Source organism: Dasypus novemcinctus, chromosome X (assembly GCF_030445035.2).
Source record: "Dasypus novemcinctus isolate mDasNov1 chromosome X, mDasNov1.1.hap2, whole genome shotgun sequence".
NCBI lineage: Eukaryota > Metazoa > Chordata > Mammalia > Cingulata > Dasypodidae > Dasypus > Dasypus novemcinctus.
Genome location: NC_080704.1, coordinates 6,900,089 through 6,927,816, shown reverse-complemented (window position 1 = coordinate 6,927,816; position 27,728 = coordinate 6,900,089). Strand labels below are relative to the sequence as shown.

The 27,728-nt window shown below is 42.4% G+C and overlaps 1 protein-coding gene across 1 annotated transcript in view; it reads left to right on the top strand.

Annotated features, from left to right (window-relative positions):
* Window positions 1-27,728, top strand: part of PUDP (pseudouridine 5'-phosphatase) — a 216,281-nt gene that overhangs the window by 168,013 nt on the left and 20,540 nt on the right. The gene's annotated exons all lie outside the window — the stretch shown is intronic.

Here is a 27,728-nt window from a genome sequence, read left to right as displayed (position 1 = left end):
TGAACCTCGGACCTCCCATGTGGTAGATGGACACCCTAACCACTGGGCCAAGTTCGCCGCCCTATGTATTAATATATATCTTTTAATGTACTGCATGTATATCTGTGCTTTACATGTAAAAACGGTAATATCTTTATCCCCAAGTAAATAATTTTTCCCCTTCGGGGATGAGATTGCCCCCATTGACAATGCTTGGGAAACAGGGGTATTGAATGGTGAAAATCAATTTAGTTGAGACAGAAAGGAAAGTATTCTCATGATCACACTGGCCTAAGAGTTCTTCCTGTTTGGAGTGACCCAATTCACTCAGAGGCTCCATATCTACCTTTTTTTTCAAACGTAGGAAAGCTTTATTTGTGTCTCTTCACATCATAACCAAAGTACAATTGTTAAGAGCCAACATTTCAAAAGCTAATAATAATGCACAGTCTTGAAAATTTAGGGGTGAAATGATGACCCCTACCACCAAAAGGATGATACTTATTCACATTTTCACGTAGTTTGATAAGATAAGCATCCCATTCACAATTGGAGAAATATCTACCTTTATATCTAATTGTGTTTTCATGTATATATGAGCTATGTGTGTTTATGTTTTTAACTGTTGTTTATTTATTATACTTTAAAACATCCACAGTTCTCAAGAGTGGGGTTTATACTATTCTTAAAACATCCCTTTTAATCATTGTCACACAAATCCAGGAGGCATAAAAGCCCACAATACTCCAAATATTATTTTATAGAAAGACTTTCTAAACTGACAGTTTCTGATGCTCACAGAGAGCAAAACTGGTTAAGTAACATATAAAATAGCTCATTAAAATATGTTTTCCCATTCTAAGTACGAAGCAACACTTTCTGTAGAAACTAGGGAAAAAGCAGAAAAATATAAGACTAAAAAGTTTTCTATGAGGGAAAAGTCAATATAAACGTGTTTGGTGTCTGATTGGTGTCTGCTGAACACGCATATTCAAGTGATGTTAAAAAAGCATGTGCATTACCCACTGAATGTACTGGGGGAGAATGTGAGCTACAGGGTAAACTATTATCCATGTGGTGCAGCAGTGCCCCAAAATGTGTTCACCGAGTGTGATGAGTGTGCCACAATGATGGGGGAGGTTGTTGGTGTGGGAGGAGTGGGGTGGAGGGGTGGGGGGTATTTATACGGGAACCTCTTATGGTTTTTAATGTAACATTCTTTGTGTGATGTATATATCTTCAAAAAAATGCAGTTTCCAAAAATGATGAGGTGGGGGCGGAGAATCGGTTATATGGGAACCTCTTATGTTTTTTGTCTTTTTTAAATGGTTTTTAATGTAACATTCCTTGTGATCTGTTAACTTTAATTTTAAAAAAACATAGAAAAAAACCAGCATGTGCAGAAGTAAGGAATAAAAAAGAGAATGCAGGTCTTTAGGTGAGACCTGAACAAGAGGACATAGGTCTTCAGGTGAGACCTGAACAAGAGGACATAGGTGTTCAGGTAAGATCTGAACAAGAGGATGTAGGTGTTCATGTGAGACCTGAACAAGAGGACGTAGGTGTTCAGGTGAGACCTGAACAAGAGGACATAAGTCTTCAGGTGAGAACTGAACAAGAGGACATAGGTGTTCACGTGAGACCTGAACAAGAGGACGTAGGTGTTCAGGTGAGACCTGAACAAGAGGACGTAGGTGTTCAGGTGAGACCTGAACAAGAGGACGTAGGTGTTCAGGTGAGACCTGAACAAGAGGACGTAAGTCTTCAGGTGAGAACTGAACAAGAGGACATAGGTGTTCAGGTGAGAACTGAACAAGAGGACGTAGGTCTTCAGGTGAGACCCGAACAAGAAGACGTAGGTCTTCAGGTGAGACCCGAACAAGAGGACGTAGGTCTTCAGGTGAGACCCGAACAAGAGGATGTAGGTCTTCATGTGAGAACTGAACAAGAGGACGTAGGTCTTCAGGTAAGAACTGATGAGGACGTTGGTTTTCAAGGAAGAACTGAAGAAGAGGATGTAGGTCTTCAGATAGGAACTGACAAGAGAACATAGGTCTTCAAGGAAGAACTGAAGATGAGAACTTAAGTCTTCAAGTAAGAATTGAACAAGAGGACGTAGGTCTGAAAGAGGGATGGACATAAAGCCAAAAGTTGGAAGAGGGGCAGAGGAAGAATTAAAGCCACATTTGGAGTCAGAAGCTGAAGTTGTGTGAGGATGCAGCTCATGGTTCAGCCAGGAAGCCAGGAAGCTGGCAGGCTCTCCTGGGTGGGTTCTGGACACAGGTCTTGCCATCAGGCTGACAGGTGTGCCCCCTCTATGGTATGATGAGTGCCTTGGCCAGCTCCATTTAACAAGCCTGAGGCAGGGGAGCACAGAGTACCATCAAGTGCCAGCGAGGCTGAAACAGCACATTCCGCGAGAGGGAAAGAAGTTGTGGGTGCAGGACTCAGCAAGACCAGGCTCAGAGGATGAGGGATATGTGGGGAGTCCCCTTGGAGATGGGGGCTGCAGGAGGGAATATTCAAGGCACTAATGTGTAAGGATGAAGACCCGTCCAATTTGGGGAATGGATCCCTGTAGAAGAGCCCCAGGAATCAAGTGTGAGAAGACTGTGGATGAGCTTGAACTTCCAGGCAAGGACTTGGGGTCTGTCCTACCTGTGTTATTGCATAGTATCTTTTACTACAACCTTGGCAAAAGGGCTTTCTCCTTTGAAAAACAGTTTAACATTTAACTTAGGGGGTTCTTTTGAAATGTGTATAAAGTATTTCTTATGTATCCTTATACCTAGGGGTTGCTCAAAATATTATCCCAACAAAGAAGATCCTCCAGGTTTAAGCACAAAACTTCCATGTGGAATATGACTTTTAAGAAATCTTTTTTTCTGGAAGAAATAAAATAATAAAAATGAAATTAGAAATAAATTGAAAACATAAAAAAAAGAAACCCCATAAAAATAAGGAATACATCTAAATTCTGGTATATGAAAATAGTGCAATACAAAAAAATCCCATGGTCAAAACGACACATGGACTAATTAACAGTGGAGAAACTGGGCAGACACTGCCTTTACCAGCTGACCAGTGCTAATCCCATCTGTTGAAACAGAGTGAAGAGAAGTGTAACTCGCCTGTGTGATCTTCTTTACCACATCTTGTAACCCTACTCTAATCATGAGAAAAGCCTCAGAGAAACCCAGATGGAAGCAGTTCTCCAAAATATCCAACTTCCAAGGTCATGAAACACAAGGAAAGACTAAGAAAGTCTCATAACACAGAGGACAATAAGAAGACATGAAGACTAAATGCAATGTGGAATCCTGGATGGGATTCTGTAACAGAAAAATTTCACTGGTGGAAAATCTTGAAAAAATCCAAATCAGTCTGCAGTGTAGTTAATAGTAACATCCCAATGTTGGTATCAGCAAACATGCCATGGTTATGTAAAATATGACCATAAGGAAAACTGGGTGAAGGGACTTTCTGTACTTTCTTTGCAACATCTCTGTAAATAGAAAAGTATTCCAAAACCAAAACTCTAATTTGAAAGTACAAGATAAGGGGGGAAAAAAAGAATCAAATAAAGATTTCCTAATTCACTGATGAGCTGTACAAATAAATTTGATATTGTTTAATCAGTATACTCCCACAGATATCCCAATTTCTTAATAATGGGCATTTCCATGACCGTATACAGTGGGGAAGGAGGTGCCTTCTGAATAAAACTTTTATAGAGAAATATTCTAGCATGATGTCCTCAGTACCTCCTGTATATAACACCCACCAAGACTGGAATTAATTACTCGAGTTTGAATTTTGACATAGATCATCATCCTCAGGGAATTGAAATGCTTCATGCTAAGTTACTGGTGCTTCAAACCCTTTCTCCTCCTTGACCAAACTAAGAGAAGCCAGCATCTCTCAGCATTTTTATCTATTCCTGGCACTGGGACTTTATTCTAAACCTTTAGGATCTAATGGCTCCCTTAACAAATCTTCTAAAGAAGTGCCAGCCAATCCAGGGATTTCAGAACCCCTGGAGCACCATGAATCATCATCCTTGGGTTCAATGTGGGGCAATTTACTCCCATGTCACAGTTATTCTTTCACTAACCCTGTGTATCCTGATACCAGTTGACTCTTCACTCTTGAATCTGATTGGTGCCACATAGCGCTGGTTCCATGTCATCTCAAAAGGACCTCAGTGCCATTGTTCTGCTCCTCTTCCAGAGGTCCCCAGCTCCTGGCACTCATGCCCTCCCTTGAGTATAAGCCAGACCAAATGCTATACTTCTAACCAGTAAAATATGTCCAGAGGACTGGAAGTCACCTATGTGGTGAGATTATAAAACTGCATCTCTGGGTTACTAGCCAGTTCTCGCTATTGAAGCTAGCTGCTGTGGTAGAGCAGTCCCCATGGCAAGGAATGGAGTTCATCCACTGGCCAATACCATCAGCTTTCAAAGCACTGACTCCTGCCAACAGCTATGTAAGCGACCTTGGAAGCAGACCCTTCCCCAGTGGAGGTGAGACCCCAGCCCTGGCTGACACCTTCCTAGCAGCCTCATGAAAGATTCTGAAGCAAAGAACCAAGTTAAGCTATGCCCAGAGTTCTGATCCATGGAAACCTTGAGATAATAAATGTGCATCATGTGTTAACTAAGGTTTGGGATAACTTGTTATGCAGCAGTAGACAACTATCACATGGAGTTTGGTTGGTTTCCTAAGAGAAACAGAAAGCAAATCCTCTATACAATAAAAAAAAAAAATCTTGTTCAATAGAGTTCTCTGCAAGGAAACTACTATAAGCAATTAGAAGCTTGGGATGGAGAGATGAGGCCACATCGTTAAATAGATTCTTAAAAGGAATGGCCCTGAGCACGTGCTCTTTGGTTTCATGGAGGATGGAGTCTGGTGGGGCATATGAGTTTAATGCCCTTGATTTGTGGGTGAGATCCAGATTATCATAGCAGGAAGGGGGTAAAGAAGGAGAATAGGAGAGAAAAGGAACCCAAAAGGCAAACAAGCTCTTCAAGATGTGGAAAATTATAAGCTCTGAGGTAAGTGAAGTCAAAACCCTCCACCTCATTTATGATATATTTTAAAAGTCTGCAGAATAAATTCACAAAACACTATGTGCAAATGACTTTTTTTTTTTAAAGGAAACTGGTTGTATGTGTCAGCCAAAGAGGTGCTGATGCAAAGTACCAGAAACCTGTTGGCTTTTATAAAGGGTGTTTATTTGAGGTAGAAGCTTCCAGTTACCAGGGCAAAGTCTTTTGCCAGGTGTTGGAGCAAGATGGCTGCCCACATCTGCCAGGGTTCAGGCTTCCTGGGTCCCTCTCTTCCCGGGGCACATTTCTTTCTGGGCTCCCTCTGTTTTCTCCACAAGGTCAGCAGTAGACTATGAGGCTCTCTAGGCTTTGCCTCATTCCACAAGGCAAGACTATCAGGTGACCAGCTCTGTCTCTCTCCCTGGGGTGAGATTCTCTACTCCTTTGTGTGCTCACTTCCTAGGCTCCAGCTCAAAACTCCAGCATCAAAACTCCAACTCTGTCCTTTACCATGTCTTTTATCTGTTAGCCCCCACCCACCAAGGAAACTCAATGCCCTATTGATGTGACCCAATCAAAGCCCTAATCATCATTTAGTTAAGTGAAACTCGAGACAGACCAGTTTACAACCATAATCCAATAGCTATTTTTGGAATTCATAAACAACGTCAAACTGCTACACTGGTGAAATAGACATATTCCTGCATACCATTTGCATCAGGCAACTCAGATGAAGGGATGTCTCTCTTCTGGGATGTCCATGAGGGCATACTTGGAGTGAGGAGCTCCTGGTTTGGACATTCTTGTTACATCATGAAGCAACCGACTTTCACTTCTGTGCAAGGATGGATTAGCCTAGCTTACTGCTAGACTGGACTGTGGTGACTGTTCTTAAATCATCTTTTGCCCTCCTAATTGCTGCATAAATTTCCGTAAGCATGGGCAGTTTCCTCTGTTTCCACACCTGTTACATGCCAGTGCCCTGGAAACATCTCTTTCCTTTCTTTCCATTTCAGGCTCATTTCCTTCTGTTGGAAGCACCCCAGTCCACACTGTGGGGCGAAAACATAACGCATTCATAAACAGGGCACTGAGTTTGACACACGACATGCAAATTCAGGAAAGTTCTTCGAGGTAAGAACCCACTCTTCTTTCCTCCAGCACTGTCTGGAGCCTTGCTCTTCCGGCATCACCTGGGCCCAGCAGCACCTGCTCCACCTGGGAGCGTGTTGGAAATGCAGACTCTCGGGCCCTTTCCCAGACCTGCTGAATCTGAACCGGTAATTTGAACATGACCCCAGCTGAGTGCACGTTGACATTTGAGAAGCTTTGCTCTAGAGTATGAACTCTCACCAGATTTGGAAAGGGGCACAGGAAGCCAGAATTGGGACTTGGGGGACCTCGGTGTAGAGGTAAAAGTGCAGCCTACCCACATCTCAGCTCTCTCGTCGTCTGAAAGAGGAATTTTATTAGATGAGCAAATTGTCAGTTTAACACAATGACCCTTATTCAAACACTGATTGACAAAGGCCAGCCTTTCCTCCTCTTTTCTAAAACCTGCAAATAGCTGTCAGAACCGAAGAATAATTTTAGATGAGTTCTTTGCTGAGTAGTTAGAAAAACAGGATTTTTGTGTGCCAGGAGAATTGGAAATCAGCTTTCCTCTATCCAGGACCTACTTCTTCATTTCTTTTCATTCGTCCTCAAAAATTTTGGGGGAGTGGGGGGCAGGGGAAGAGAGCAGATGTTTAATTTTCTCCTTTCCACTTTTCCTTTTATGAGGCTGCATGTGAAAGCTAGCATCACTTGAAAACCCCATGGAGAATATTGTGGCTAGAAATTCGTAGCTCGATCTCCTTAGAAGACAAACAGAATCACCCACAACTTAGCATCTTCATGTAACTTGAATCATTATCAAATTAAGAATGATAAGGTTCATAGTTTTGATGGGGTTTATGTTCAATTCAAATGAAAAATTCCCTTTTAAGTGGCAACCGCTTAGATTAATACCTTTGGAGTCCACCTTAGTGGTAAGATAATAACAACCTACTCACACTAGTTTCCAGATATACCTCATTCTCAAGTATGCCACTTGGCGTGTTTGTGGCTTTCAGACCCACTCTGTACAATGCAACTTTGAAAATAATTTTTCTTTTTCTAAGGATCAAATGAACACGTGCTCATTTTTTAAATCTAGAAAAGATCCACTAGCAAAAAGAACAAAATAAAGATCGACAATATCCCACCACTGATGAAAATGTAATTTATTACAAATCCTGAAATACTCATCCCTGATGAGTCTCAAAAAGCATAACTGAGAAAATAAAAACACTAGCAAATACATAGAAAGTTCTCATTTGTGTAAAGTTCAAAATAGGACAGATGAACTACACAATATATTGTTTAAGGATATGTACAAATATGGTAAAACTACAAAAGAGACAAGCCAATAATTAATATTATTATATAATAATTAATGATGTAAGTAAGGAGGAATATACAAGGTTTCAAATGTACCCTTGAGGCCCCACTTGGTAAGCTATGTTGTAGTTACACAGATGTCTGTGTGTTTAAGCTTCATTATATTGTATAAGCAGCACTCAGAGGATGTTTGCCTACAAAATGGGATCATTAGGTACATACCACTTTGTGAAACCTTTTGATTATACATATTATTCACACCTTTCCATATAATGCATAATTTTGAATAGCTTGTTTATTGGCCTTGTATTGCTTCATTTATGACTATTGCACATTGCATCCAACTATCTGCAATTATTGGGCACTTAAGTAGTTGTCAATGCTAAAACAGCCGGTAGTTAAATTATTCTTTATATCCACATTTATTTCCTTGGTATAAATGGAGTTTCTGACTCCATTTATACACAAGTGTGTATATAACTTGATGATTTTTATATGTGTCTACGTTTCTGTTGACATCTTTTTCAATTTTTGCTTTCTTCAATGCACCCTGCTCTCCTGACAACCTGTGAGAACCCTATGAATAACTATGCTTACAAATTTCGTACGTTAAAACACGATTCATTTCATCACCTTAGGTTTGTGTTTCTTTGATTTTCAAGTGTTCACCAACCATTTTGATTTCCTTCCTCAAATCATCTTCTTTCCCCACTTTTTATTAATGTTTCCTAGTAGTTATAGTTAAAAGAACAGACACAATACAAAAGGAATCAATTTTGTAACAAAAATAACAGTAGTAAAATATTTGTTTTTAATTACAAAAAAAAAAAAAAGGGAAAAAAATACCCACGTGTAAATGCAAGTTGGGAATCACTTCTTCTAAGTTCTCCCTCCATTTCTAGCCCCACTGGGGTAACCAGTTTGGGTGTGTGCTCTTCAGTACCACACAAAGCCAGCCCATCGTGTGGTGTTTGTCATAGCCTGAATACGAAAACGTGCCCTTTCAGCAGGGGGCTGTCCAGCACAGGTACACCTGCGCACCTCTTTCTACCTGACAGACTCTTTTTACCCCTAGAGGAAATGAAAATTCCATGGTTAGTAACGCTTTCCTGAGACAATGCAGATAAGCTAATTCCATGTGCTTGAGAAGAAGAGAAGATGGACTCTGCAAAACGGGGATTTAGGAAACCGGTGACGGCGACGTCCAAGAACGGGGCATGCTACCTGCCCAGGTGAGGGCGGAGAAGACAGCGAGAACCACGCAGCGGTTCTGACCCAAGAAGCCACACTTGTCCAGGTGTCCCTTCTGAGCCCAAGAGCTGATTAAATGAATGACATCAATTCAAAGAAATAGAACTTTCAGCACAGCAGCAGGAGGCTGGAATTTAAACAGCCAGCGTGAGCCACAGGATTGACCAAATGAAAGAACCTGAGCCCCCGACTTTTTTCTTTCTCCTGTTCATTTTAAATTGTATAGCCGTGGCCTTAGGCCATAAGCCCTTGGAAGGCAGAGAATGGATGTGTTTAACTGTTTTATTGAGGGAGAATAAAATATTCATGTTTGCCTCCAGTGGCAGCGGGCTCCGGAAGTTTTGCGAAGTTCGAAGTTCGGAAAATGAGGTACCATTGAAGAGAGCTGCAGACTGGATGCTGAAAGGCCGTTCCTCCTCAGCGGTGAACTGCCAGCACATCCTCTCCGAGTTGTGATATCCTGACGAGAGACAACGACTATGGGAAACGGACTTGGCCCAGTGGTTAGGGCGTCCACCTACTACATGGGAGGTCTGCAGTTCAAACACCGGGCCTCCTTGACCCGTGTGGAGCTGGCCCATGCGCAGCGCTGATGCGCGCAAGGAGTGCCCTGCCACGCAGGGGTGTCCCCCGCATAGGGGAGCCCCACGCACAAGGAGTGCGCCCCATAAAGAGAGCCGCCCAGGGCGAAAGAGAGTGCAGCCTGCCCAGGAGTGGTGCCGCCCACACTTCCCGTGCCGCTGACGACAACAGAAGCGGACAAAGACGCAGCAAATAGACACAGAGAACAGACAACGGGAGGGGAGGGATTAAATAAATAAATAATCTTTAAAAAAAAAGAGAGACAACGACTATGCCCTGAATATTTCTGTTAATAAGAAAAACATGGTTTTCCCAAATGTCAGGGTTTTATTTCTCATCTATCTTGCTGTCTAAAATTGAGGATAAGTGTGGCCTGCTTTCCCAACACCTTACAGTGGATAAAGCATCTGGGTGACGTTTTCATTTAGTTCCCAGCTTATGAACCATGAGAGTAAAATATTCAGGTCACAAAAATCTGGAATAATAAATAAAACGGCTTTGTCTCCGAGCTAAAACACGAGGCCGAATTCACAGCTCCCTGGGTCGAAAAGACTTTCTGCCAGGATGAAACAAATCTTTAAAATGTTTTTGATATTAAAGTAACTGCTGAAATGTTACTTGGCAAAGGAGGAAAGATTCTATTATTCCATTTAAGTATTTACAAGTCCGAATAATGAAGACTACCAGATGTGCAGGTGGTAGAATAATTCAGAAATACCTATGAAAGTCTCGAAATGTACACACCTTAAAAAGCTTCTCATTGTGCACAGCATCCATCAAGGTTTCTCCCAGAATATCTTTTACTTCTTCCTTTCGGTAGGCATGACCTTGTCGAGGGAGGAGCCAATCCCGTTTCGATATGGCAAAGGTAGAAACAATCATTTGCATATGGTTATTTTGAAAAGATATGTATATGTATATATATAGGCTTTCTTGTGTAAGAGCTAGCCGACTTCTTGAGTTTGTTTCCAGAGGTTAGTGTGTTCAAGTTATAGAAATAAATATGTCTTCTTTCAAAGTATTGCGAAATTCACATTAAAATAGTAATTATTTTCTCTTTGCTGCAGCCCCCGTTGCCCCTTTAAGGAAACCACTCACAGATGATAATATATTTCCCCCACACTTTTACAAGACTGTTGATAAAGATAAAAATCTATCTTGTCTAGATGGAAAAGAAATTGGATTTCCTCCACTTCCTTAAATGTAAAAGGTTTCACCAGATCTCTGAAAATGAGGAATGGAACCTAGAGATAAAAAGTTGTGCTTCACATAAATCAAAAGAGCTGAAGAGTTGAGAATGATTTTGTAAAAAAGATAATTTTTAGTGTACATTATAATTGGTCTGCCGGAGTACTTATCCATTATCTGCTTTTTTTAGTTATTACCAATTTTCTGGGACATAATGTATAATTGTGCTTAGGAATTTAAAAGTAAAATGTGACATTTGCATAAAGGTTCCATGTTCACCCTTGTACCTCTTAGCTCCAGCAGGGTTGGTACTGCAAAAGAAAAAAAAAAAGTTGCTTTATGAAGGCGGTTCTTAAGTCGGCGTAATTCGTGCGAACTTTGAGCAGGAACGGTGGTCCCTTGCTCTTTTTCTGCAGGATGTGAGCCCAGCTTTAATCCTTCCAGCTGAACGAATGCTCGACTCTACAAGGATGAAAGGATGCAGGTTCCCAAGTACAGGGGATGATGTATGCATTTCCAGAAAGAAGGTAGAACAGAGTCTGTGCGCTCCACCTGGAACCACTGCGGAGTGCAGAGGCCACACCTCACACTTTTAATCATCGGTGGAAGGTCCTCCCGGCAGGAACCATCGATCACCTGTCAGGCGCTTGATTGTAACTGATGCTGGAGCTGGGAAAAGCCTGCCTCTGCTCGTTCAACATGAAGCCATCAGCCTGCCTGCAAGCCTGAGGCAGGAAGCCGTCGACAAGCCCAGCGCTGAAGGCAGGCGGGTTTTTGGAAGTTTCTTTCAAGAAGTGTACTCATAAACACATGCACACATGCACCCACAGGCACACCTAGGCATTTATTTACAAACAATCTATTCACTAAAGAAGCAGCTGGTTGTGTAAGGTGTTCAGGGAGGTCAGTGACAAATTGATTTTGGACGACACGTGGCCTTCTCCTCTGTGTCCGGGTTCCCTCTTCTTACGAGGACACCTTCGTACTGGGTTAAGGGCCCACTCCAATCCAGCATGGCCTCATTTTAACTTAACTAATTCCATCTGCAATGACCTTCTTTCCAAAACAAGGGCACATTCAGAGATCCTGGGGGTTTAGACTTTGTATTAGTCAGCCAAAGGAGTGCCGATGCAAAATACCAGAACTCTGTGGGCTTTTATAGAGGGTATTTATTTGGGGTAGAAGGTTACAGTTACCAGGTCATAATGTGTAAGTTACTTCCCTCGTCAAAGTCAGCTGCTTTGTGTTGGAACAAGAGCTGCCAACATCTACAAGGGTTCAGGCTTCCTCTTCCTCTTGAGGCTCTGTGGTTCAACTTCTTCTCATCTCAGCTCTAGGCTGGGACAAATCTCATCTCTCTCCTAGGGCTCATTCCTCTCCAGGCTCAGCTGCTCTGTTCTCTCTACAAGACCAGCTATAGACTATCAGGCAAATGGCTCATCTCTTTTCCCAGGGCTCTCTCCTTCCTCAAGTATTTGCTTCTGTGTGTTTACTTCCCTGATCTCCAATATCCAAAAACTCTAATTCCTGTGCCTTGCTGTTTTCTCTGTGAGTCCCCCCCCACCCTCCACCAAGGGGGCAGTGACTCAGTGTCCTCCTGACATGGCCCAATCAAAGCCCTAATTATAATTTAATCAAGTGAAAGTGAAACCTCTGAAGCCAATCCAATCTAACATGCCCAGAGGAACAGTCCAGTTTACAAACCTAATCCAATATCGATTTTTTGGAATCCATAAACAATATCAAACTGCTACAGACTTCAACATCTTCCTCAGGGAAAGAGTTCACCCCATGACAAGCTGTGGGAGAGATTTTTAACCCACTCACTGCAGCTGAAATGACATGGAGAACAGGAAAGTCCTGCAGAGGAAAAGAATTTATCTATTCTTTATCATGGGGTTGATCCTTCCAGGTACTGCCACCCACATGGTCTTCACATTTCAAGATGCCCAAGTAGAAAAGCTGCCTCCCTTACATTTCCTGATTTACAACAACGTGCTTAGTGGCAATTAGACACAGAAGCGGAAAGAGCAAGTGCTATTATTTTCTTGGCTGTGAATGCCTCCATCCTAGGCATATAACAAATTTGCCTAACTGTTCCCTTCGTGGTAGTCTTGCTTTTAGCCAAACACCAGCTCAAACCTTCACATCCTTGTTTCTCTCCTCCCTCCATGGTCCAGCTTCTCAGGAAGGGGGTCCATGTCTACCACCTCTGCTTCCTAACTCCCATTCCCTCTTCTGCCCATTTCAGCCTGACTTCTGGCCCCTTCTGTGCACCCTGGGGGCAGCTCTCAGCCATGTCGCTAGAGACAACTGCTTATTGCAACAGACTTTATGCTGGATTCTCAGGGGGCTTCTCCCCAGCACAACCCCATTGTCCACTTCCATTGAAGTGCTCTCCATCCTGGATTCCCAGGCACTCCACTCTCCTGTCTTCTCCTTCCTCAATCGCAGGTCCTGCTCCATCTCCTTTGCACATGCATCATCTTCTGCCTTGCCTTCCTACCCCGGAGACTGCGGGTCTATTCCCATTCTGCAGAGGGGCAAACTGAGGCAAAGAAAGCCTCAGGAACTCACCACAGTCAACCTCTAGGAAGGAGCGGAGTCAGGATTTGACCCAATCTCTCTAAGCTCATAAACATCATACTCACCACATTCTTGGGCTCCAGATCTGTTCACCCAACTGCCCATTCTGGGATTTCTCAGTTTCTTCTCAAGCCCAGCAGCCCAAACATGAAAATCCAAAGGCATTATTGAAAGCCTATTCCTTTCTGGCATCCTCTGCCTCTGTAAACAGGACCACCTTCCATTGTAGAAAGCAGAAACCTGAGCCATCAGAAGCAGTTAACAATTATCCCCAGCTCTGAAGGTGGGGACTTAACCCAGGCAGAAGCCATGGAAGAACATGGTTTCTTACTGCTTGACCACGACTTCCATCTTTCAACTCACCAGCCAGCCACTGGAGCTGAGCATCACAAGGAACTTCCAGGGAGGTAGAAGGAGAAAGGCAAACACAGGAGTTACAGAGCTAAGGTCCTGCTCTAAAGGAGATGTCAAGAACTGCCTTGCCTTCCTCTCCTAGGATTGTCATCACAGAGTACCTGAATAGTCAGGGTTCTCCAGGAAAACAAAGTTGACTGGAGATATATATAATGTAAATATATGAGATATATTATAGGGTTTGGCTCATGCAACTGTGAGGATGGGCAAGGACAGATTCCACAAGCCAGGAACTCCGATGAAGGCTTTTGGTGAATTCCCCAGGAGAAGCAGGCTAGCTGAAGTAGAGATGAAAATTCTTCTTTCAGCCTGCTGAAATCATCACTTCTCTTTTAAGGCCTTCAACTGATTGGATGAGATGTCTCTCATGGCTGAAGACAAGCTCCTCAGTTGATTGTAGATGTCATCAACCACAGATGCAATCAACTTACAGTCCACAAAATGTCCTCGCAGTAACAATCAGGCCAGTTCTTGCTTGACCAGATGACTAGGCACCATGACCTGACCAAGCTGATGCATGAGTGTCACAAACGGACTGGCTTAAAACAAAAGAAATGTTTGGTCTAGAAGTTGGAAATCGAGGTGTGTGCAGGACCGTGCTCCATCTGAAACCTGAGGAGAGAATCCTTCCCTGCCTCTTCTAGCCTCTGTTGTTGGCTGGTGGTCCTCGGCTCTCCTTGGCTTGGAGGCACCCCCAACTCTGCCTCACTCTTGTCCTGGGCTCCTCCCCTGAGTTTGCCCTCCTCTTCTTTTAACCCCAGTCATGTTGAATTTGGGCCCATCTTTCTCCAGTTGGACCTCATCTTAATTTGACTCCATCTGCAAAGACCATATTTCCAAATGAGGTCACATTCATGGCATGGGGGTGGAGGTGGGGTAAGGACATCTGCATCTCTTTTTGAGGGAGGATGCAATTCATTCCATACCATTTCCCCTCGTGGGGTGCTGCTGGGATGAAGTGGACAAACCCAGTTTGCTCTTCTCTTCCCTCATGTAAGGTTCATACGTAGCCAGGGGTTACCTTTGCCCTGAGACAGAACTGGGTGTTCCCACTCCCAAACCTACATACATCTTCAGACCTTCCACCACCTCCAGCAGCAGCTCCATGGGGGACTAGAAAGGTCTATTGTTAAGAGTGGCCTGGGCAGAAGGGAATGGTTGGCAACACAATGCATTCTAGGTTGTACAGTCTGGTCATATGAAAGGATCTATACTCACGACATAGGGGAGAACTGTCAAAGAGGGCATTGGACAGGAAGAGCCCAAAGATTTGAGGAAAGTATGATTTTGTATATTTGTGCAAAATAAGATTGCTCAGTAAAATACAGGATGCCCAATTAAACAATTTCACATAAATACGGGACATACTTATACCAAAATTTATTCATCATTTATCATTCAGATTTATGGGGCATCCCACACTTTTATTTTCTAAATCTGGCAACCCTAGCACAAAATTGTGTAAGATGATACCAACTTTCAGGTTTCTGATGTATGCAGTAAATTATTTATACCTGTGGCCAGGAATAAATATATAGCAACAGGAATGTTTTCCTATGACCATGCCTTCCCCCCCCACCCCGCCCCCGTTGTGGCTTGGTTGCTCTCTGCTCTCTGTGTCCATTCACTGTGTGTTCTTCTGTGTGTCTGTATTTATTTATTTTTATTCCTCCCTCCACCTTTGTGGCTTGCTTCCTGTCTGCTCTCTGTGTCCATTTACTGTGTACTCTTCTGTGTTTTTACTTGTCTCCTTTCTGTTGCATCACCTTGCCGAGTCATCTTTCTGTGGTTCTTGCTGGCTGGGCAGCACTCCATGGCACTTGTGGGCCTGCAGCTCTCCACAGCGTGCGGGTGAGCCTGCCTTCACAAGGAGGCCCTGGGACACAAACCCAAGGCCTCCAGTATGGTAGACGAGAGCCCAACTGATTGAGCCACAGCCGCTTCCCTGACCATGCTTTTTAAGCTGAGGTCTGTGTATACCTAAGGCAGGAAAGAGTGATCTGGAGTACACAGAGTTATACGAAAACCATGACCCACTTCTTTTTGGAGGTGACTTCTATGGTAAATGGTAAGTAATTTATAACACCTGCTTTGGAGGTGTCAATTTTATTGCAAGGCAAGAGGTAGGTAATGTATAACACCTTTTTGAAGGTGTCAATTTTATCATGAGTGATTTATAATTTTTGGTTAAACCCAACGTTGTAATCTTAATATGGGGTGGAATGCCAGATTTATTTGAATTTTAAAAATAAAGTGTAAGATCTCAGAGAGATTTTCCAAGATATTTCTGTACACCCTAAAGACTTCTCTATGCTATTGCCATGACACTAATTTGGAAGAGCTGGGCACTGTCCCCATCTGGAGATGCCCACAAAACAGACAGCCAACATGAGCCATGGGCTGATGGCCACATTGCTAGCTAATCAATAGGAAGAATGGGGGACCCAGGCTGACGCTTCCTCCCACCAGGAAAGGAGCAGTATCTGGCAAGGAATAAAAGAACATTCTTTTCCTTAAAGAAAATTACTTCCCCGAGTTTTCAAAATCCTTTACTAAACACCTAATAAGGAAACTGGGTGAGCCTGCCTTGTTGTGTCTTCAGACTGCCTAAGCATACTAAGTTTCATCCTTTTTAGAGCTAGTGGTACAATAAAGAATCATTCCCTTAGGATGCATTGGAGGTTGTGGCTAAGACCATTTATGAAAACAAGCAAACATGGCACCAGTCCATCAAAAATAGGGGACGACTTGAGAGAGGTTGGAGAATTTATTTAACTTGTCCAAGGCAGGCCAACCAAAGAGTAAACTTTTCTACCTCCTCAAGAATTAGTGGAAAAAATGAACTATAGTGTTGTTGAAATAACTTAAAGTTTTGCTATTGAAATAATTTAAACTTTTGCTGTTGAAATAATTTAAAGTTTTGCTTTTGGTAGGTCTGAATGCGTGTAACAAAATGGTTTTGCAAAAGAACAGAAAGCAGTAAAGAAAGGGCATATATAACTGTCTTGCATTTTCAAAAATTGGTTGTAAACTAAAGAATGGGATGGCATTAATTAAATTGAGTTAGTGCTCAACTGCCTCAGTTTTCCCTTTTTTTTTTTTTAAAGATTTATTTATTTATTTATTTAATTCCCCTCCCCTCCCCTGGTTGTCTGTTTTCTGTGTCTTTTTGCTGCGTCTTGTTTTCTTTTGTCCGCTTCTGTTGTCGTCAGCGGCACGGGAAGTGTGGCGCTGCTCCCTCCTTCGCGCTGGGCGGCTCTCCTTATGGGTGCACTCCTTGCGCTCAGCGGCACGGGAAGTGTGGCGCTGCTCCCTCCTTCGCGCTGGGCGGCTCTCCTTATGGGTGCACTCCTTGCGCGTGGGGCTCCCCTACGTGGGGGACACCCCTGTGTGGCACGGCACTCCTTGGGCGCATCAGCACTGCGCATGGGCCAGCTCCACATGGGTCAAGGAGGCCCAGGGCTTGAACTGCGGACCTCCCACGTGGTAGACGGACGCCCTAACCACTGGGCCAAAGTCCGTTTCCCAGTTTTCCCTTTTGAAAGCTTTGTGCTTCATTCTGTTTTTTGGAATTAGAGTCATCTTTTTTTTCTTTTTTAAGTACAGAATTTTAAAAGGAAAGATCATGCCTTTCCGACCCATAATTTAAGCTTTGCTGTTCCCATTTGAGTGTATCTATAATTCTTGGTTCCTTTATATTGCTTGTTTATTCAGTTATAATTTTAGAGGCTGTAATTCCATAGTGCACTCCTGCCTGACTGTTGGCAGTAGGATAAAAGGCAGATACAGAGGTGGAATTTGTTTGATGCATTCATTTCGGTGAGGCTCTCTAAAAAGCTTTTTCTCCATCTTAAAACAGCATCCATTTGGAAAAGAGTATGGCATGCTACTATGGAAACTACTCATGCATCAGAATATGCTAATCTTTCTCACACACCCTTTACCACCCTGCAGACAATACCTTTCCATCAAAGATCGAACCCTGATGCCACATATACAGGAAGTAGCTTCAACTTGTTCAAGAGATGTACGGCTGAGTGGGGCACTGGGCTTTACCTGTTGTTTAAATGGGCTTTGGAGAGGAGGAAACAAAAGGTGGGAATGAAAGTCTTCCACTTGTGACAGATCTGCAAAAAAGACAAAGAGGAAAAAGCAAAACATACAAGAGGAAGACAAGAACATTCTATTGCCCCATGTGGTGGATTAAATTAAGTGCCCCAATTTAGAAATGCTCCCAGTCTTGATCCATATACCTGTGAATATGAGCCCATTGTAAATAGGACCTCTTGAAATGTTATTTTAGTGAAGGTGTGGCCAACAGACTAAAGGAGGTTCTTAATCCAGATCGCTGCAGTCCTTTACAAACAGAAGAGATGCAGACGTAGTCAGAGAATGCCATGGGGAGGAGCTGGAGGCCAGACATCAGTGGAACCCACAGGAGGAAGGAAAAGACATCATGCGATGCAGTGGCAAGACAAACCATAACACCAAGAATCACCAGCAGCCAAACCAGAATGCTGCAGACTTTGGTGAGAAAGCATCGCCTTGTCAACGCCTCGATTGTGGACTATTCCCTAGCCTCAAATCCAGGAACCAATGTATGTTGTTAAGTCAACCCTTTGTGTGGTGTTTGTCATAGCAGCCTGGAAAACTAAGACACCCAGCTACCAGCATATTTACAACCATGTGGCTAGTTTGCATTGTTCAGAGGTCTAATCCAGACAACTGACTCAATTTCTCCTTATTTAAAAGAGATAATTTTTAGTCACATAATATAGGCACAGATCTTCCCCCTAAATCAAAAGCAGAATATAAAAGAAGTTAAACTACAAGGTAAAAGAGGGCTGGGGGTTGATTACCCATTTCCTTTTTTAAGACATGATGAGCACTCTATTTCTCCTTGGAGATCAAAATATTTGCCAATTATTCTTAGGCTCAAACACAACAGCATCCCCTCCTTTTCCTTAGGCTCAAACACAACAACATCCCCTTCTCTTTCCTGGAGCATTCTGGCATCTGACATGTTCATACCAAATCCAAATCACTGGGGAAAATGACAGTCATGACCAAGTGCTTATAAAGAAAAACAAATATAATATATTTGATAGCTGTAGCTGATATTTAAATCATACATTGTTTATTTTTTAAAAAATAGAAGTAGCTTTAAAGAGGCAATAATGCAAACAGAAGTGCTTTGAATTCTCATTGTATCCTCCTATGCAACTGCCCTCAACTATTTTAGAAATTTCCTCCGATACTCAGAATTCATTCCATCCACCCATCCATCTACCTACCTACCTACCTATAAATATATCTCAAATATTTGGCACTAGGGATGCAGCAGTGAACAGAGCAAGTAAGAACCCTTACTATCATGGAGCTTAGGCAGTGGTATGGGAGACAGATAATAGACATGGCAAATATGTAACATACACAGTGTGTTAGATGGGCATGAGTGCCAAGGGGGATGGATAAGCAAGGACAGGGAATATGAAACGTTGGGGCTGGGGTTAGAGCTATAGGTGTAAGTTGACTCAGGAAGGACTCCCTCAGATAGTGACTTTGCAGGTGATGGAGGAAATGAAGTCATCGGTCAAGTGTTATCAGGGAGGAGCATCTCAACAAGCACCAGGGGCCGGTGGCAAGACCTCTGGTAACCAGGCATATTTGGGGACCAGCAGGGAAGAAAAGGTGCAGAGAGCAGTGGGTTGGGGTCTCAGGGCTTGTGGAGCCAGAGGTCACAAGGGTCCAGATGGTACAAGGTCTGGGGCATCACACTCAGTCTCCCGGAGAGCAGAGAAGGAAGGCTTTGGGAATGGACAGAAGAGTTGGAGGATGAAAGGGAGTTTGCTCATGATGGACCTGGAAGATCAGAGGCTCAGAGCAAGGTTTCACGAGATAAGGAGGGGTGGGACTCAGAAAAGGCGATTATAGTGGAGACAAGAGATTAGGGTGAGGAATGACCAGTAGGTCCTGGACAAGCAGAGGTGGGGCATGAAGTGAGACTGCGGCTGCAAGCATGTGCATGGACAGGTAGAGGACAGCTCTTAGCAGAAACAGGTGTCGTTCTTGAGTCCCCCTTCCCACTGATTCTTGAAGTGAACCTTGCCCTGGGCCACCTCCAGACCCTACCAGTGATAGTCTGCAGAGGGCAGACCCACTCCGAGCTCTCGTGGCCCGAATCCTAATATTTCTAAATTTCATGCCCATCGTCTCTCCGGCTTTATCAAATATAGGCATTATCCATTGACTCCCGCCATGCTGGAGAAGGCTCCCAAACTCCCACCACGCCCTCTATAGAATCACGGCTTTGGGGAGGGACGCAAGCTTGGCCACATACTTTCTGCAGGTGGAATGGGGCCGAAAACTCAGGAGGCACACGTCTTCTTATATGGGTGGTCAACCATTTCCCCTGCTTTCTCCCTTGTCGCTTATCCCACAGCCCTTCACAACGCAGAGCCCCAATGTCCCCAACCTTTCCAGGGGCTTGTTTTCTTCAGTGCTTCACTTCATGAATCCTGGAGACTTTGGAACTGCTAGGTCCCACTGCTCCTGCTGCTTTCCTGCTGCACAAGTCTTCTTAGAACAGTCACCGTCAACTGCTCTCAGTGGATTCACTTGTTTTTATCCATTTACTGTAGTTCAGTTTGGAGAAGGTGAGGAAATAGACAGTATATCCAGTCCATTATATTTAAGCCTGATCAACTATTTGCCTTTGGAAAAGAAAAGAAAAGAAGAAGGAAAAAGAGACTATAACACAACAATGGCAAAGTCTTTGAAGACTGTACTCCTGGGAGGAGCTGAAAGGCACTTGTTAATCCACACTCTAGAAGCTATTCAGTTGCTTCCTTTGTCCTACTCTGCACTAAACCTATTCTAACTAAGGCAAGGAACTTGTAAAAGAACAGCCCCCATTTCTAATCATCTTTTAAAATTTTTCACTTAGTTTTAAAGTTGTTCCCTTCTAATTCTGTGTATTAGAATTAATGAAGGCATCAAGGTAAACAGAGCAGGTGGCAATGTGACCCAATTTAGTAGCAGCAGCAGCCTGCTTCTGAATTTGAATAAGAAATGTATCTCTTGTGTTAAGATTTTCATCTACATTGGCAGGGTACATCTGGAGAAGAAGGAGCTCAAGTAAATGATGAGTTGCACTTGGGGTTGCAATGAGGGTCAGTTTATACATAGTGGGACACAATGAATGCAAATTGAATTGGAAGGAACTGGATTTGATTTCTCTGAGAGTGATTTACAAATGCTGGCATCAGGTGAAGCTTTTTCCTTTTACTGAAAATGAGAGCTCACAATATTTCTAATACTCTTTTATTTGACATGTTGAGAATTCCTCATTGAATATGCATTTGTTGTTGACTGCCTGTATGCAAAGAATTGTATGAGGAACTGTGGAAAATCAAAGCTGCATTAACAGCACGTTAATAAAGACTTGTATCTCTGGCATCATACAAAATTAATTAGTATTTCTTTTAAGGCTCATTTGTGAAAAATAAAATAAAATGTGACAGAAGGAAGGTTTAGCTATGTCGCTGGTTAAAGGTGAAATGGCGCAGGTCTCAAGAGAAGGGCAGTGGTTTACCTTTGATGATCATTCACTCTGAATGAATGCAAATGCTGCCCACAGGCCATTCTCTTTCTCTGCTCATAGACCTTTCATTGTTTGCTGTGACTTCACAGAGTAGTCAGGAAACAAAGAGGCTCAGGTGAATTTTTATAATTGCAATAATAACCCCATCCACGAGTTCTCCAAGAGAAGGGTCATTAGGTCCTATTTTGTAGTAATTCACTGTTAACCACTCATTTAGATGGTAATTACACCAGCCCTACACTTTAAAATCTGAAGTGATAGCACTAGTATTGAATTAGTAAGAATTACGAGTCACAAGTCTTCTTTCATCATATACCAGCTCTATTTTATTTTTAAAGATTTTTTTCCGATGGTTTTCCTTATTTTCTGCTATTTGTTTATTAACTTGTTGATATTTTCAAACTTCCTAATCTATCAGCAAGGTGCATGAAGTTTTTCATCTAAAACCAAAGTAAAATGCTATAAGTAAGTTGTAAGAAGAAAAAAATTACCTTTTTGTTTGCCCCCTGAACTTTTTAAGGCATTTTAAGGCATGTTTCCCTTGAACATAAAAACATTGAAATGTTACTTTTCCTTTCTTGTGAATCCTGGGTATTCTTTCTTTTTTCTTGAAAAATTCTGCATAGATATAGAAATAATAGTTTTATCAATTCCAACCTTGTCTTACAAATGCTTTTCAGTAACTTACTGGATATAAGCAATGAAAACATTAATGTTAAACATAGAATTGAGCCCACACATGATAGTTTCCTCAAAGTGGAAAACTCAAATCAAAATACCAGCTGGATGATTATGAACGATTTTGTATTGTAGGATTGGTTCAGCCCCCGAAGATAGCCTGAACAGCCCAAGTATTGTCTATCATTCTGTTCTGCCATCTTTGTCATGTGGCCGTTGAGACTTTTTGGCCATAGAATGGCTACTTTACTTCCAGGCACCTTCCAAGAAGAAAGAAAGGGAAAATGATCAAAGGGGAAGGGAAAGAGAGGGAAACATGCCAGCTTAGTTTTATCCTTTTAATGAGCTTAATAAGCTGGAGAATCACCTCGTTTCTTTTTTGTTTGTTTGTTTTTAGAAATCTTTATTTGGGAATCTAGTACCTGAACATCATTTGGCCTATACTGGGCTGTGGTCTCTATTGTTTATTTTTTTTTAAATTTATTGAAATATATCGCTCATACATAAACATACATAAACAATAAGTGTATAGTAATAGTTGTGAACTTACAAAACATATATAACATCATAACTCACCCTATCACCAATACTTTGCATTGTTGTTAAACCTTTTTAACTAATGATTAACGAGTATTGTCAAAATAGTATTACTATCCAAAGTATTTTCCCCCAACCCACCCTATTATTATTATCTTTATCTTTATGTTTTAAAATTTCACTTATTGCACCTTTCTTTCCCATAAGATCTGTTATTTTTCTATGTATGCTTTCAATTTTTCTTTGTGCTCATTCAATGTCTTCTTAATATCTTTAATCTCTTTAGCCATCTCATTGAATTTGTTAAGCAGATTTGTTTGAACATCTATGATTAGTTGTCTCAACTTCTTTATGTCATTTGGGAGCTTATCTTGTTCCTTTAACTGAGCCATAGCTCCCTGTTTCTTGGTGTGGATTGTAATTTTTTGTTGGTGTCTTGGCATCTGGCTTACTAGAGTATTTAATCTGGGTGCAGTTTTTCTTTTTAGTTTAGGACTTCCTGCCCTTTCTCCCTTGCTGGTTGTGCAGTAGGAACCACAGATGTAGCTGGTGCTGTAAGCTGTGGAGTCTCAAGCTGCCCTCATTGCCCCAGGGACCGAGGAAGCTTCTCCCAACTTTCTCCTTTGTCAGAGGAAGGGACAGCCGTGTGGAATAATCCAAGTCATGCAGGCCTAGACCGTAGTTGCCCAGAAAGACTGATGAAACTTCATGCCCCTTTTCCCATCTGGGGCAGGGATGGAGCTGCAGGTGTGGGCAGCAATCTATGCAGTGTGGATCCAAGATGACTGCAGTTGCCCTGGTAGACTTCCGATTATTCAGTCTGTGCCAGTCAAAGGTACCTGCAGTTACCTGGATAGGCTGGTGCAGGGCTTCTCAGCCTCCTCCCTGCCAGAGGTGGGGCTGAAGCCTAGTCTAGGGCTGCAGGCCAGTCTGGGTGAAAGAAACAGGCCTCTACTGTCATTGTGATTTTCAGTCAGCCCTAATTCCCCTCATGCTGGGACTGGAGTCAAAATGGTAGCCACTGGCCTCCCTCTGACCTGGACAGATTCATACCCCAGCTGTTCCTAGCGTAGTACCTCAGCCAGCCAACTCCACCAATCAGTAGCCAAAATCAGTGGCCAACCATCTCCTCCCCTGTTTTTGGGAAATGGAGTTTCCAATTCCAGCCACAGAACAGCTCCCAGGGCACCTTGCGCCACCAGAGTAGGATGATCACCGGCCTCTGTGGCTTGGCCGATAATTTCCTAGAGAGGCTGGCCCAAGTCCCAGCAGCTTCCTCCAAATCTGGAGGTGGCACTGGGGACTAGGCTAGAGCTGCAATCTGACCTGGATGGAAAGAAGCCAGTCCCCACCCTGGGATTTTCAGTCCGCTCCACTTCCCCTCGTGCCAGGCGCGGAGTTCAGATGGTGGCTCCTGGCCTCTTTCTAACTTGGACAGGTTCAAACTTCAGCTGTTTTCAGGATTATACTGTAGCCACTGAATTTCCACATTGTAGCTGAAATTGGTGCCCAACTGTCTCTTCCTCCCCCATTTTGGGGAAGTGGAGCTTTCGATTCCAGCCACAGAACAGCTCCCCGGGCAGCTTGTGCCTCCAGTGGAGGATGGGCACTGGCCTCTGGGGCGTGGAGTGCTGAGTCTTCTTGGCAGACGGGCATCTCCTCCTTCCACTCCCCCCAGGATGTTGTGGGATGCTCCTCTGGTCTCCTGGAGTCCCCAAACAGGTGCTTCAGCTGGCTCCAGAGAGCTCTGGGTGTTTACCAACTGCCCTGTAGCAGGAGCTGACTCTAGGAGCGCCTTACTCCACTGCCATCTTGCTGGTTATCGGTTCTCATGTTTATTTTTTAACATCTTCTTGCATGGATTTTTATGACTGTTCTTAGTTGCAACGAAACCTGGGAAGGTGGGAGGAAGGGATGGGAAAAGTGGGGTGTAATTAAAATTTAAAATTCAGAGCTTCGTTTCCTTCTCTGTAAAATGAAAGTAATAATTCCTGTCCCAGAGATTCTCAGGAATAGTGCAACACCTGGGGCACTAACCATTTATCAAACCCATGGTACTATGGCCAAGGTATCAGAGTTAGAGTGGTCAATATTAGAAGATGTTAGATGTTTTCTATTTAAATAGATCAGTTTAAATAATCAAATACTTTATGAAGTTCCTTTTTGTTTTAGGTAGGACTGCCAAAAATTTTAAGAGTCTTTGCTTTCGAGGGTCTTATTCGTTTAGGAGGCAAGAACCGTACACGTGGGAAAGAGGGAAGAGCATGCGGTTGATGACTGAGATGTGTGGTGCAGAAAATTACAGCTCTGATTCTCATTGCAGGGCTGATTTCTATCCATCTTTCTTCCTTTTGTTCTCTCTTCTTCCCTCCCTCATTTCTCCCCCGCCCCTTCCTCCTACCCTCTTTTCTGTCCTTTTCTTCTTTTCTCTAAGTCACGTAGAGCCCCAAATACTAAATCATCCCTTTAAGCTGGCATGGGTGGGGAAGGGAGGGCATTCACTCATCCATTCAAGAGCCCTTACACCTGAAATATTTGCAGATATAAAGGGAAAAGTATCTCATTGAGGAGAAATATATCCTCAGTACATTAAAATACTGAAAAACTTGGAGCAAATCAATAGTAAAAAATACATTCATAATTACTCTGCTTATCTAATTACTGAAACCAAACAATACAATTATGAGTTGCACGCATTAAGGTGGATATTTAGGAAAAAACCTCTCTGGCAAAGTGAGCAGCATTTCTAAGCAAACTTCTTAGAAATGGCAATCCCATAATGTAAAGGTTAATTCTCCTCATAAGCTGAAAATGCTAGTCTCCACCTAGTTCAGGGGAGTTTATCTGAATGATACATTTTTAAAAAGAGAATGCCCTGAGCTTCTGAGACGCCCTATAGGAATCAAACACTAACTTGCTTGATGAAATCATGTGCCATGTGTTTCATTGCACGCTTCCAATTTTTGAGTATCTAATCACTTTCACTTTAGAGCGAGAAAAAAAAAATCACCAGTAGACAGTCAACAGATTATTGATTGTGGGAGGTCAGTTCCTATCATTTCCATAGCGCCTACAGAGTGAAGACAACAGGACCTTTTTCCATTTAGATACTTGACCAGAGTAGAATCAAGTCCTTCAAGCATCCTTCTAACTGGGACACAGGATGGCTTGTTTCCAGCTTATGAAAAAAATGCTTTGCCCAGGAAACGAAGTCGATTCTGTAGGGCACGTGTAAACAGACAGTTTTGCCTAAAGGCTTCTCCAAGCAGCTACCAGACCCGTGTGCCTATTTCTACAGGAGCACCACTGAAGCTTGCAGGCACTGCGTGCAATTCGAGTACAGCCTAATGGACATTCGCGCTCACTGAAAATAAAACCTACACGTGGCGTTAGACGGCTAAAAAGACACTATTGAGATTATCTGTCAAAACACAGAGTTCTTGGGCAGACTGTGGCTCCACAAGGAAATGAAATACTTCCCTGAGCAGATCTTTTTGTCACTGTCAGGGAATTTAGGTTCCGTTGCCATTTGCAGATTTCAGGTGTCCTCCAAAGCAGATCCGAGAAGCCACCTGCGCCTCTTTCATTTCAGCCCACTTTGGCTGGCGAATCCTTTAATGTTCTCTATCCTGTTTGTGCCCAACTTTGCTGAGCCACGTTCAGAACTTTGTGCCTAGGGGGAAATTCTCTAGAACTATTTTTAAGTGCTTGGCTTCTAGGATTTTCATAAGAGTTGGAAATCAGGGGAGAAAATAAAGCCAATATCATTTAAGACCATTTTTAGGCTCTCCAGTGAGAGAATTTGGAAGGAAGAGTGGCTGCTGTTGCCTTTTTCCTCTTTTTTTTTTTTTTTTATTAGAGTAATTGTAGGTTTACAGGAAAATCATGCAGAAAATGGAGTTTGCAGATAACCCCCCTGCTGTCCTTTGGACTAGTTTTTCTCTTAAGTTAGAACAATGTGCTGCACATGTAGAATTTCATTGTAGGTGAAAGGATCTCAAACCTGGAGAACATTTCACAATAGCAATGTGAACAGAGATGATCATTCTTTTTCAGGCAAAATAGTTTCAAGGCAGGTCTTTGATGGAGTGAGTGGGATGGACAAGAAAGTTCATTTCAAAATTAGAAGATCAATCTTGTGCACATTTTATTCTCTAAGAGAATTTTTATATAATTGTCTCATTCCTCTGTTGTTTTAAAGTTGTTATTATGTTACTTAGATTATGGAACACATAGGGTTGGCAAGGCCAGGAAGTACAAGGCTTTTGAAAATTTAAAACATTTTAAAATAACGTTTCCTTCATGAAGATATCTAGGGTTTCCTCCAGTTCTTTTCTCATAACTTGGTGAGTTTTATAGATTCAGAATATGATACATGTTGAACGTATGCTGTCTAGTGCAGGTAAATGCTAGTTTCTCCAATTTGAATGGTAGACATACAGAATACATATCTTTGTCACTAAAGGAGGGAGTCACTAATCAGCAATACCTAGATCACTTGGACCTAGTAATTCCACTTCTAGAAATTTAACTTTAAGAAGTAACTCACGGTTTTTCTATATAGGTACTAGGACAATTGCTGGGTTATTACTTAGACAAATGAAAGATGGGCACTAGTGATATGAACCCATTATACTGAACTGACAAAATTAATTTCAGTACATTCATGTTGTACGTTATGGTGTAGAAATGACTTAACACAGAAAAGTGTTTTGATATTAAGAGCAAAAGTCAGTTTTCAAACACATATTTTATAAAGTATATGCAGACAAATGCAGAGAAAAAGATGTGGACTAATTTATATAAAAATGTGGACAGTGATTATTTCTGGGAGAGGGGTTATGGGTATTTTTTCTCTTTTTCCCTTCTGGCTTATTTTTGTATCCTAATTTCTCTTAAGGTGAAAATGTGTGATATCTTAGTAAGATGCTTCTAGTCAAAATAATTCACCATTCCTTCAGCTGTTCCTTAGCACAAAACACATGGGACTAATGAAAGGCTAATATAGAGAGAAAATTAACAAGACAGCTGCGCTGAAAGCCCAGCTAAACATCAGGTTGGCTTGGAAGCCTCAGAGCAGCCTTGCCAAAAGAAGGCTGACGATAATATTTTAGCAAAAAAGCAGACCCAAAGATAAGAGTGGGATTCATGAAATAGCAGCCTGAAAGGAGGAAAAAAACAAAACACATGTTGGCAAATTTAATTAACTGTTACTTTAAAAAAAAAAAAGAAGACAATAAAGTAGTAGGATGAAATTCTAGACAACAATATCAAGAGAAATGGAGCAGGAGGCTGCGCGTTGTCCTTCAGAACCTTGCTAAACCTGTAGCTTCCAAATCGAAAGAAAGAAAAGGATTATAGAAAATACAGCAGTCGGGAAGGAAGAAAAGTGAAAACCGCAACAAAAAGGATGATGAAGAGAAAGTAGTAAAAAT